This window comes from Bidens hawaiensis, unplaced genomic scaffold (assembly GCF_021521415.1).
Source record: "Bidens hawaiensis isolate Kalapana, Puna unplaced genomic scaffold, B.hawaiensis_p1.1 tig00001461_1, whole genome shotgun sequence".
NCBI classification, from domain to species: Eukaryota; Viridiplantae; Streptophyta; class Magnoliopsida; order Asterales; family Asteraceae; genus Bidens; species Bidens hawaiensis.
The window spans coordinates 3029610-3038294 of NW_027491082.1; the positions used below are offsets into that span (position 1 = coordinate 3029610).

At 33.0% G+C, this 8685-nt stretch overlaps 1 pseudogene; it reads left to right on the forward strand.

The window, feature by feature from the left end:
- The first annotated feature begins 2143 nt into the window (after window positions 1-2143).
- On the forward strand, window positions 2144-4054 carry LOC143578902 (benzyl alcohol O-benzoyltransferase pseudogene; annotated as a pseudogene).
- Window positions 4055-8685: the final 4631 nt, after the last annotated feature.

Genomic DNA, 8685 nt, shown 5'->3' on the forward strand with positions numbered 1-8685 from the left:
GGGACAAAAACAAGAAGAATGAGAAGAAATTGTGGCTTAAAAAAACCTTTTAAAAAAATAAATAAATAATTAATTAATAAATCATAACTTAAAATATAAAAAAAATAATAAAATAAAAATGTTTCTCATGTTTTTCTCGTTCATAAAAAAATAACACAATGTTAAGAAAAAAAAATCATTGTCTTTCATTTATTATTGTGTTTTTTTATTTGTATTCATTATTTATTGTGTCATTTTTACTTAGTATTGTGTATTTTTTCTTTAAAATCGTGTTATATAATTTTCGATCTATTGTGTGCTTTATTTTATATTTTGTTTATTTTTATCACTGTGTATTTTTCATCAAAATTATTTTTTTTGTCCTTTTTAATGAGAAAGATGAGAGAAACATTTTAGTTTTTTTTTAATATTTTAAGTTATGATTTTTTTTATTATTATTTTAATTTTTTAGGGTTTTTTATGTCACAATCTTTTTCACACTTCTTATTTTTGTCTCACTTTGTATTTTAACTTTTTTTTTTAAGAAAATGCTAAGCCTTATGCATCTAAGGCTATATTCATTCCTAGCCTATTTTTCCCTTCTAACTCTTAATATATCATCTCATTCCTCTTGGTTATCCATTGGTCATGAGTCAAAACCATTTTAACAATTAAGTTATAAAAAAGAAAATGTTGAGCATTAAGTGTGAAGCATTTATTTACTCTTAGCTTAATTTTTACTTCTAATTCATAATCTCTCATATCAATCATCCTAGCTATTCATGGTCAAAACCATTTTGTCAATTGATTTATAACCGGGTTAGACATATAATGTGTTTAGAGTGTCTTTCATTCATAATATCACGCCTAACTTCGTATTTTCCTCGGTAGCACCCTCTCTAGCAGCCGTATTTTGTTAATCCAGCAAACTCCAACCAATCGGTTTCTGGTATTTATAATGTATATGAGGATATAAATAAAATTAATTCTTAGTTAATTTCCAACAAATGTTTCCTGAGATCTAATTCAATACCGGCTACTATCAAATCAAGGATGAATCTGGTAGTGCATGGAGAGTTTTTATAAGTGAAGTTGGAATGATTATAAATTTAGTCTGGGTTGGCCAGAATTATGCAGGGAATCACCGTTGAATAATGGAAGTTATGTTGCGTTAGACCATACTTATTCGTTCAAGATGTTGACCAACAATATAGTTATCTTCTTTGTGTTCCGGTTAGGAACCAACACAAATATTATTTAGTAAATTATCATATGCGTTTTTTTAAATTTAATTATGATATTTTATTTATTAAATGTGAGATTCTATAATTCTTATTAATTGTATCATATATTTCACTTCTTTTTATTCCTTTAATTATGTTTCTTTATTTCAAATAACGGACTTTATTTGTTTTTTATGATTTGAAAAATCTCGTGCAAAAACACGCCTTCAAAGGAAAATATACAAAAAATGAGAAAAGTGTGAAAAACAATCTAGTCCATTGATCTTATATTTGAATGGTGATTAATTTGAGAGGAAAAAAATGACAGAAAAGGGCATAAATGGAATAGTCCATATTTGTCGACCTTCTCTCTCTACTTGCAACACAAATATGTCAATTCCCTCATAATTTTAAAGCGTTCATAACTTTCTTACACGGGGTTTGTCAAAATGAAAAGGATAAATAAGGTCTGTTATTTCAGTTATGATGCTCAAAATACTTGTGAATTAATTTAATGTAGACTTAATTTTGGGGAAGGGGGGGGGGGGGCAGGGTTAACGAAAAGTGCTAAAATAGCATGGTTTGGAAACAACATGTGTTAATTTGTACGAAATTTAAAAAAAGGTATTAAAGTTATGTAGTTGGTCAAACCTTAGGTATGAAAATGACACTAGATTCAATAATGAATATAATCTACACCATGTTATAATTCGACAAAATGGTTTTGATCCATGAATAGCTAGAATGAATGAGATGAGAGATTAGAAATTATGTGAAATATGGGCTTGACACCTAAGTTGCAACATTTTGTTTTATTAATATTGTAAAATAAAATAAGATAGGGTACACAGTGTAGGATACGTTACGTTAGTGTGATTGGTGCTTCAAACACGCCTTTAACGTTGAATGGCTACTATAATATAAACAGATGTGCCACCACCCAAAGGTAGCCCAAGCCAAAATGGCCTTCAGCGTTAGGAGACGTGCACCGGAGCTCATCGTTCCGGCAAAACCCACACCCAGAGAACTCAAGCCTCTCTCCGACATTGATGATCAACAAAGATTCCGGTTACAGATTCCAGTTATAATGGTTTACCGTAGTCACCCAAACATGAGAAATATTAATCCCGCGAGTGTGATTAGAGAGGCTCTGGCTAAGGTGTTGGTGTTTTATTATCCGTTTGCGGGTCGGTTAAAGGAAGGTCCGGCGGGGAAGCTGATGGTGGACTGCTCGGGCAAGGGCGTGTTGTTTATCGAGGCCGAGGCGGATGCTACACTGAGTCAACTCCGAGACGAACTTCAGCCACCGTTCCGGTGTATGGATGAGCTCCTTTATGATGTCCCGAGCTCCGATGGCATCCTCGATTCACCGTTGCTACTGATTCAGGTAATTAAAGTCACATGTATTAAAATAAACATTAGATTAATTATTATTGGGTAAGGTTAAAATGAAAATCCACTTCACTTATAAAAACCTACGAAAACCCTATATAACATCGTTTTTGTTTTTTGTTGTTACATGTAATATATGTTGTAACATTTAATATAAAACATCGAAACATAAAAAAAAATGTTTTGCTATTTTTTAACATTTTTTTACTAATTTTTATATATGTTTTCAGAAGAGAGAAAAAGTTATATTTATATTTACATTTTTTATTCATTTTAATTGTGGACCACAAGATTTAAACATTAATTAAAAACATATGGTTGAGAATGAGTTTCTAGAGTTTTCACAACTAAAGTGAGTTTTCATTTTATACTTAGCCAATTATTATTATTATTATTATTATTATTATTACTACTACTACGATGTAATTAATTTGAAAAACCATGCATGTTTTAGTGTTACCATAACTGCTCTAATGCTTTTTTTTACACTTCTCACATTTAAAGTTAAAAGTGTTTGTATTTCATCTCAACATATTATTGAATGACTTAAAATTTTGATTGATAACGACAGGGTGACACGACTGCTATGCGGTGGTTTCATCTTCGCCACACGACTAAACCACACCATGAGTGATGCATTTGGACTCGTACAATTCCTGTCCGGGTTAGGTGAAATAGTGCATGGTGCCACGTCACCATCAACACTGCCTGTTTGGCAAAGAGAGGTGCTTTGTACAAGTGACCGTGACAGTCCACCCATGACACCATTTAATAATAAACTAGGATATAATACAAATGATAACATGGTACACAAATCATTATTCTTTACCACCAATGATATTTCAGCTCTTTGTAGGCTTGTTCCGACACACCTACAAAGATGTTCCACTTTTGAGGTGCTAACTGCTTGCCTCTGGCGGTGTCGCACCATAGCTCTCCAACCCGACCCTGAAGAGGAAATGCCCATAATGTGGCCCATAAATGTACGTAAAATATTAAACCCGCCTGTCCCGGTAGGATATTATGGAAATGTTGTGGCCTTCCCTGTTGCAATTTCAACCGCCCGAGATCTATGTAACAAACCATTAGGTTACGCATTGGAGCTTGTGAAGAAAGCCAAATCAGATGCCGCTAAAAGCCGCATTAGATCTGTTAGTGATCTAATTGCATTCAAAGGACGGCTCCATTTTACATCTGCCAGAGGTTATAATATCTCGGATTTGACCCGAGCCGGGTTTGATACGGTGGATTTGGGGTGGGGGAAGACAGTGTATGGAGGGGCTGCAAGAGCTAGAGCAGGGGTTAGCTTTTATGCTCCTTACACAAACAAGAATGGAGAGACTGGAATCTTGGTACCTGTGTGTTTGCCGGGTCAAGCCATGATGGATCGACTAGTCAAAGAGGTAAACAACATGTTAGTACTAGGAAAGAATGAGTTACCCGTTTTTTCAAAACTATAATTTCTATGTTATTGACGACGCAAGATGATTTGGGGCTTGCTCGTTTATTGTGAAGTAAAAAGGATCTTATGGGTTTATATGTATAATCGAGTGTATTACTTACGACTTTGTAACACATTGAATACCATATTACCCCTATATGATGAAGTTTAAAAATTCGTTTTGTGACTTCCATTTATGATTCTCTTCTGTTATGCTACATCTTTATTTCTTTGTTTTCTTATAGGGAAAATCTTATAAAATAGTAACCAACTTTCAAAAGTGTTTCAATTAGGTCACTGATACATATTTTCCTCAAATCGGGTCATTAAATCTTCAAATCAAGTCTCACCGATTTTTTTGTGTGCCAAGAAAGAAATGGAGGATAAGATGTGGGGGTCAGAATTTGCAATATATGTAGTTAAATTTTTAAAAAAAATTAAAAAACGTTAATTATATTAAAATTTAAAACTAAAAAATAAAATTCACGTCTCCAGTCAACGCCAACTTCAAAAAAAAGATAAAAACATTTCCTATGTGAAACATAAAAGAAAAGGGCTAAAAAAACATGTTAAAACTTTTTATTTAATCAAACACGAAAGTTGAGTGACTTGATTAGAACACTTTTTAAAATTGAGTGACCTAATTGAAACACTTCTAAAAGTTGGTTACTATTCTATGAAATTGCCCGTTTCTTATATATGCATTTGATTATTCGTTGGCACCGTTTTTTCTGTAATATGAACTTCGATTGCATATCTGTCATATATATCCAAGTTTAAAGCCTATTAAATATGAATTTTATTAAATTTTCAACTTGTTATATTATAAATCTTTTTACAAGTAATCATATATTACAGCGGACTTGAAATATTTCAGTCATCATCATCATCGTACTCAGTATATCCCACCAACAGCAAAGCTATGGTAGGGTCTGAGGAGGGTAAGATGTAGGCAGCCTTACCTCTACCCCATAGGGATAGAGAGGCTGCTTCCGGTGAGACCCCCGGCTCGATAGTAGTTTTGCATCAAGCCTTGGACATAAGGCACATAGCACTCAATCATCGGGACACCGGCTGATCGGTGCATGTACCCTTATCTTTCAGCTATCAACGCCACTACATGATGCCTGATTAACCGTCCGTCACTTTTAACGTTATTTTCACGAGATTAGTAAAATAACGTCAAAATTAGTGCAATTTCACTTTTGCCCACCGAGGGTTCACACATATATACATCATATGTGCACTCGAAATATTTCAGTGCGCTTTGATATAAAATCAACCCCTAACAACTAACTATTGGCGAGGCAACTGATTGGGGGGTGGGGGCAGATATTATATTTTTTTAGAAACGTTCTCTGTTTAATTATTTTATCATAGTTTTATACATCACAAATAATGTTTCTTACTAACTACTACTAATTATTATTATTATTAAATAAAAAGACAGCTCACGTTGAAAAGCTGCCTTAAACCACCATAAATAATAAGACTATCTCTAATGCATGAGATAAACTATGTCCTTAGTAGCTTTTAATCATTGAACAACCTTGCCCTTAGCAACCAAGCCATTGCTTTGTTTTTGACTTTTTGTCACCTTTTGAAGGTGAGGTGTGCCCAAAGTAAAGGAAAATAAAGGGTTTTATATAAAAGTTATGTGTAATGGATAGGTGATAAGGTGGAAATTAAAGAATGTAAGGATATTTGTAGGGGTTAGAGATGAAACTAAGATTTTTAAAGATTTGTAAATATATTATATGAAAGATGGTGTGGCAATTAAAGGCACCTAACGGCGACGCACTTAGCATTGGAGATAGTCTAATAGTATAACAAGGATTCGTGTGGTTTTCGATCTAACTTTCACGCCCAAATTAGTTATGGCCTCCCTTGACCTTCAGCTTCCGGAACATGCACCGGAGCTCATCGTTCGGCAACCCCCACACCTCAAAAATTGAAGCCTCTCTCAGACATTGATGAAAGATTCTGGATGCAAATTCCGGGTATTATAGTTTACCATGGTGACCCAATCATAAGAAATGTGAGTCCGACGAGTGTGATAAGAGAGGCTCTGGCTAAGCTTCTGGTGTTCTACTATTCGTTTGCCAGCTGGATGAAGGAAGATCCAGCGGGGAAGCTGATGGTGGTCTGCTCAGGCGAGGGTGTGTTGTTTATCGAGGCCGAGGCTAATGTTACACTGAGTCAACTCGGAGATGAAATTCAGCTACCCTTCCCTTGTATGGAAGACCTCCTTTTGACTATTGTTACTCATTCGGGTAATACTCATCCTATTTGCGTCTTTCCACTTTTGACAATCATTTTTCATGGGCATATCTTAAATCTTGATCCTGATCATCATCATTTCAAGCGCTAATTATATATATATATATAAAAGTATAACGGCGTCGACTTTATTTCGATTCCATATATCTCTGTAGAGATGATAAAATATAATGAGATCTCTTTATTTTCAGATACCTGAGGGTCTCCCGGAACCATCATGTCTAATGTTTCTTTAAGAGACCCTATTGTTGTATCTCGACTTGACCATCTTCATTACTTGCTCCAATTTTCAAGGAATCATTATTTTTGGAATCAACTAGTCTACCACGCTTCAAGCGTTTCTTAGACTCGCTAGTTATTACCAATGTATGGTTGTCCTTCCAGGATGCTTATATTAATTAGATCATAAGCAGTTGATTTATGTGATTTAATCACTCTACATAGGTCAGTGAGCGCGTTTGGTAATTGTTTCACTAATTTTTCGATGAATTATCCTTTGAACTTTTCTTTTTTGTTCACATAGTTTACTTTGAGGATCAATGATAATTCATTCTAGCTCATTTCTTTTTCCAACTGCATTATATCTCCTCCAAATGTTGGGAATGTTAATTCACTTTTAATGAAAACTAATAAGTTGTAACATTATCTCTCATTAATAGCTCTAAGAAATTAACAATATAAGTGGTTCATACCCAACATAAAATCCTAACCTCCATTGAGTTTTCATCTTTGTGCATTGTGGTGGATCAATTTCATCACATATCACACAACCAAAATCTTTGATGGGAAGTACATGGTTCTGACGAAAACTAACTTTTACGGGGAGTAAATGTTATAACATGTTGGTTTGATGTGAATTAATTTTAGGACATGTAAAATCATATGTGCTCATATACAAAGATGAACCTTTGCTCTCGTAATCATTTGCTTTGCAACCAATTATAGACGTTGAATAAGCGTCTTCAACAAAATCAATTCATGTAAGAACATACCCTATATGAAGTTTAACACTTTTCCAATGATCATTAAGTTTATTTTTATTACCAAATAAATATCATGATTTAGAATAATATGTCTGCTATCTCATTAGCTAAGCAAAATTCTCACAAACTTCAGGTTGGAAATTGATAAATGTTCTGACGATGAATCAGTTTTAAAACATTAAACGATATCATTTTAGGATGCATATCCTTTGTTACTTCCAAAATTTTTAACGATTCACTCCATACTTTAGTTGGTAATAAGTAATTTCACTTGAGAGCAAACTTTGCATGTTCAATTATCATGAAGAATCTTTTGGTTCTTCAATATACTTCACATCATTAACTCGATGTGGTCTAATCGGTCATGTTATTAGATAATCATGATCCATAAACTTCAGGTTTATGATCATACATGTATTGTACTTATTTCATACAAGATAGAAAACACGAGAGAACAATTTGTTATCATTTCAAACAACCATGTTATATCTCACTTTCCATATTTTGTTCTCGTGTAAGATCATTATCCGCCACTGCTGGTGGTCAATCTCATTATTTATTATTAACATGAATATCATTAAAATTTGGATGATCAATCTAACTAATAATATGACCATCCTTCCTTACAATTTTTTTCAATTATTCCCATGATCACAATAAGCAATGTATAGTCACATTCACTTTATGGAATTGAGTAAAACCAAACAAATTTGATGGCAGTGTTACTTTCATAGGAAGTTATCTCAAACACTTCATATTCTTTTAATAATATTGCCACTTTATGAGCATAATTAAGACGTGACAATAAAAATATCATTAACCAATTCTTTCTCATAAGCAATATTCTCTTCACATAACATTGTACGATAACTAAATACATGACCAAATGAGGCTAATATTTTATAACCTTCAATAATGAGATTTAAAGAGTATGACACTTGGGTGTCATATCTAAGCGTACTTGTATTCTTTCATGAGATTGATAATAAAACATATAATTTGGTCTTTTATTTGCTTTATCCAATACTATCTATAAATGCAAGATGGTAAAATAGATTATATTCCATTAATAAATTAATCATCTTATACAGACAATGTATATTATACAATAAGTGACACGAGTTCAAATCCATGAAAATAATTACCAAGTGCGATTCAAGCTAATGAATACACATACTAGAATTTTGAACTAATTAAATTTTACACAAATCATGTAGATACAAAAGTAATCATCCATACTAATAGTTGATTTAAATTTCTGATTTTATGAAATAATATAATACACTGTTATTGTTATTAACCAAGATTATTTTTCACAGAAAACAAAAATCAAAATTAACAATTTGTGGTGCATACAATTTCCAATATGCGTGCACATGTAGATAGA